The sequence below is a fragment of the Antechinus flavipes genome, chromosome 1 (assembly GCF_016432865.1).
Source record: "Antechinus flavipes isolate AdamAnt ecotype Samford, QLD, Australia chromosome 1, AdamAnt_v2, whole genome shotgun sequence".
Lineage (NCBI taxonomy): Eukaryota > Metazoa > Chordata > Mammalia > Dasyuromorphia > Dasyuridae > Antechinus > Antechinus flavipes.
This window is the reverse complement of record NC_067398.1, coordinates 436974228-436979419: the sequence shown is the minus strand read 5'-3', so window position 1 is coordinate 436979419 and position 5192 is coordinate 436974228. Positions and strand designations below refer to the sequence as shown.

At 31.0% G+C, this 5192-nt stretch overlaps 1 pseudogene; it reads right to left on the bottom strand.

The window, feature by feature from the left end:
• Nucleotides 1–2714: 2714 nt before the first annotated feature.
• On the bottom strand, nt 2715–3592 carry LOC127546459 (fibrinogen silencer-binding protein-like; annotated as a pseudogene).
• Nucleotides 3593–5192: the final 1600 nt, after the last annotated feature.

The window sequence follows — 5192 nt, the reverse complement described above, 5'->3', positions numbered from 1 at the left end:
TTTTGGGCTCTTGGGCTGAGCATCCTGTCTTCATCAGGGTCTAAGGGGAAATAGTGGTTAGACTTGCCTGTTATTGCCTCCTGTCATTCCTGGGCACCTTTCTGTTTCCTATACTTCTTGATCAAACATACCCCATGTCAAGTCTTGTCAGGTCATTCTTTACAACATCATATACATACATATACATGTCTATATACCATATGTATAATACATACATACATACATATACTTTATCTATCTGTATATCTCTCTATGTAATATAAACACACAAATATATGCATCTATATCATGGTACATATACATAATATTATATATATATGCGTGCCTCACTTAAATGGGATTCAATTTACCTTCTAATCGCATCATATATATGAATTTCAAATGCATATACATATTGTTTATATTTTTATATATTTATGTGTAGATATAAACACATAGTTGAAGTACTCAGATTTGTGACTTTTTCGGAGGAAGTGGGTTTTTTTGTGTGCTTTCCTCATAACATACCCTAGATTTATAGAAGTGCTTAATCTGCTTAATTTAGGATTGAAGATAGTGTTAAAAGATCCTCCTTTCTATAAAAAGTTGTACATATATCTGAAAGAATTTGTTTAAGACATTGCTTTTAGGGTGGGGGAAATTTCACAATATAACTACTTTCCTGCTCTCTAGTCACTGACGCAGGAAACTTTGCTGGCTGAAATATACTTGATAAATGGACAATTTTATCAAGAAAAATATTGAGCATGCAAACTTTCAGGAAAATTTCTAGCATAGTAAAAACATGTGACCCACTAAAAACAACCTATATAAATTGAAAACATGATTTTTAAAAGAAAAAAATGGTCTATTTTGTTTTTACATTACCTTCATTTTTAAATGCATTCATTCCCCTTCTCTACCCTGTGAGCTACCACTTGTAACAAAAAGGAAAAAAGAAAAGGAAGTAACTCAGAGAAATTAACCAATAATTGATTGGGTATATGCTATATTACAAATTCATAGTTTCTTACCTTTTCAAAGAAGAGAAGGGGATATATTTTCTCCTCTCTTTTCTGAGGACAAACTTGGTCATTCTAATCACATAATATTAAATTACCATTAAAAAAAGTTTTGATGGTTACTGATTGAGGTCTTAAATGCGATCCCTATTTCAAAATTTTTCTTCTTTATTGCTTTTTATTCAAGAAGAAGAGCAAGATATACTTTGAAACTTACTTTTAGAAATCAAAGTTTGAATTTTTCAAACCTAAAAACACTGGAATAGGTTTTGAAAAAAAAGCTCAGTAGAGTCTCAAAGCATTTCACAGAACACACACACACATATCAATCGATAGGTAGATGGATAGATAGATAGTAGCCTACTTTATTTTGGTAGATGTGGCACACTACTATTTAAGTTTTTTAATGCTGATTTTTGTGGAAATTCTACTGAAGATTTAAAAGTAGTAAATTAAGGCAGATTTGAACAAATCTGACAGATTTACATCAAACACATAAAAGGTGAATAAATTTTTTTTTTATTTTATGCTAAGGAAAAATAATTTATAAAATCCCCTTGCCATCACTAATCTATAGTACTTTGAAACAAATTATTAAATGAAACATCTTTTCTTTGATATGTATATATTAGGTATATGTATACATATACATTTGATCCCCATTCATATCTATCCATCTATATCTATATCTATATTTATATCTATATCTATGTATATATCTATATATCTATATATATGTATATATATTTGGTTAAGCTGCTAACCACAATCTCAAATATTTAAAATCTCCTATAGGATTTGTGGCATAATAAAAAATGACTAGACTCTAAATCAGAAATGGGTTCTAATGCTAGATCTATCAGGTAACTAGTTTGTGATTTTTGCTAAGCCACTTAATTTTTCTGCATCTCAGTTTCTTCTATAAAATAAGTTTGATCTCTAATAAAGTCACTTCCAGTTCTGAAATTCTATGGTTTTATGAGCCAGTCTTTAAAAACTTTAAGGTGTGACCTTCTCTTTCTCGGCAAAGGGGTAGTAGACTATACCAGGGGAGAGTATTATTATCAGTTATGGTCACTTGTGTCTGGTGTTTTTATTTTACTATGAGGGAGGATTCAACTTGGGGGCAGAGAAAGGAAGTAGTTCTAGAAATAATTGCAATGTAAAAGGGCATCAAATTTTTAAATTTTTTTTAAAACAGAGAATAAGATATGAAAATTAGTGTTGTATAGAACAACTGTAATTTTAAATTATGATTCATAGAGCAACTAATAATTCTAGATTGTTACAACACTTAATAAAATTAATAGAAAATATTCTAATTGGCATTTTTCTTCTTTTAAAGATCAACTTGAGCATTTCTAGGTCAGAAGTACAAATTTCTTCTGAAAGTTTTACTAACTTCAGTAAAAAAAGTAAAAACATCTGTAAGACCAGTTATTACAACTTCTCACAAATAAAATTTAGAAGAAAATTTTAAAATGTGTATTACAGACATGCGAAACAGTCAAAAGATCTGGAATAAGAAACTTTTAAAAATAATTTTCTTATAATTGTGAGAAACCAGTATTTTAAGAATATGTATTCTGACCCAGCATGTTCCCTTATGGAATTGATTTTGTCAAAACCATTTAAATGGTTTTGAAAATTTCAGATCATTCACACAAAAAAAGATAACTATTTAGAGATTGTTGCATTCAGGAAAATTACATCTTATACTCTCAGCTTTTGCACTTTGATTTTTGCTTTTGAAAGCTCTCTCTCAAGCTGCTGTCTTCTCTTTAATTCATTACTTTTTTGTTGAAGATTCAGTCCAAATTTTCTTTGATTTTCTAAAATTATTTAATGCTCTTCCTTCATCATTTGCAATGTTTTTGTACAATATGTGGATAATGGCTAAAATATTCTCCATTTTCATGTCTAAAATTTCATCTCTGCTTGAAAGAAAAGATGGTGTTGTCTTCCTTGTATCAAGAGAGGAAAGTAAAGGTGAAGCTCTTTCCATAATATGGACCAATTAATTTTCTTCTCTTTGTTTTAATGTTTCATTCTACTGAGAATCTATAATTACCGAAGGAGGTAGTTTAATATCTTCTTCATCCAACTCCAATGTAACAGCAACAGGATGGTGATGCAACATCACCTGTAGCAAACTAGTACTTCTATGATCTTTCTTACCCACATATGCACTTTATATATTGTTCTTGTCTCTTCCTGGAAATACATTGGAATCTGGGGAATCATTTCTACCACTTTCTTGGGTGGCTCAGAAATATTGCTCCTATGATGCTCCTTTTGCTGAAAGAACTCTTTTTGGTGTATTCTTTGAGCCTTTTAAAGAAAGTATGCAGAATTTGTGCTGTACTAGGAGGGTGCTCTACTTTAATAGCATTATATTTATCCATTATGATATTGCAACATTTGTTTATTTCTCTCTGTTACTGTATGTTTATTAGTGTGTTCTTCAAGAATTTTAACACGCGGCTTCATAGCTTTAGTAAATCAAGAACTTCAGAAAATGTAAAATTAGAATGTCTAGCCTTTCAAACGATTGTTATTTCTGTTAAGTAGTCAGTTTTTGAAATTACCATCCAATCTTTTGCTCTCCTTATTCATTTCCTACTATTCCTTTTTATTGCTACTTCTTTCACCTTCATTAATTCCACTAAAATTTTAGAACTTTTTCTTCCAAATAAATTTTATTATTTTGTCTGTCTCTATAAAATGTCTTCAGGATAATTTGATTGTTATAGAAATAAATCTGTAAATTATCCCAGAGATTATCATTTAAAATTATATGTTTTGTGGTTTAACTATGAATTTACCTCCAATTATTTAAGACATACTTGAGAATATACTTCTTATAGTAACAAAAAAGATGTAAGACTTATAGACGTTTAGGATGAAATGGGATGGAAATAGATTACTTCTCAAATTCATTTGGACTTTCATTACCCTGAGAATAACTAGGCTTCCCAACTCCAAATGAAGCAGAGCCATAAGTATTGAAGGTTAAAAAAACCTGTCAAAGTGTGCTAGAAAGGAAAAGAAGATGAGAGAAGGTCAAGACTAAGCTTCCTTATGTTTTTCCCATTACTTTTGCTATAGTCAGATCAAATATAAATTTCTTCCCCCCCCACCCCCAGAAATCTCTATAGTTTGCTCCTTAGTACTCCATGAGAGCTGGAAGCAATACCATACCTTCTAGGCTTCCAGTTTTATGCTAGCTCTGAGAAACAGTGGAATGTTGTGCTTCATTGTACATGACAATTCAGCTTTGACTCAAGGAATTCAGCCTTGTTAGTGACAGAAAGCCACTCAAACTGCTCAAAATAATCTCATAACTCATTGATTCATTTTATAAGTTAATGTTCTCATTGAAGCTGAATGGGATTGGAATAGGTTATTATTTCCATTTTCATTCCAAGTAGTTATAAAGTAAAGAAATCTTAGTTGATAATTAAATAACTAAGTAGGAAGGCTTTCTGTAGCAGCAGTGGAATAGTAGGAAAATAGAAATGATACTGAAATGGAGTCACAAGACTTGGGTTTGAATCTTAGTTACTCCTTATGAAACTGGACAAATCATTTAGTGGGCCTTAGTTTCTTCATTCGTGAAATCGTGGACTTGATGCTCTCCTTAGTATTTACACCACCATATATACCATCTTGGTTCCTATGATTTTTTGAAAGGACACTGCACTTAAAAATATTTTAGTTCCAAATTCTCTCCTTCCTTTATCCCTCTTTCCCTATATTACTCTTTGAGAAGGCAAGAAATATAATGCCCCTCTTACTTTCAAGTCATGTGAAACATATTTCTGCATCAACTATGTTCCAAATAAAAGATAAAAAAAATAAAGGGGAAATAACTTCAATCTGCATAGTGACACTATCTGTCCTTATTTGGAGGTGGGTAGTATTTTATATAGTGAGTCCTTTGAAGTTGTGGTGGATCCTTGTATTGATCAGTTATTAAGTTTTTCACAGTTGAATATCTTTACAATATTGTCATTCATGAATGCATTTTTCTTTTGGTTATGATCCCTTCACTTTGCATTAGTTCCTATATATCTTGCCAGTTTTTCTGAAAACATTCCATTCATAATTCCTTATAGCACAATAGTGTTCTATCACATTGTTATTCCATAGCTTGTTCAGCTCTATCCCCAGTTAATAAATGGCTAAGGG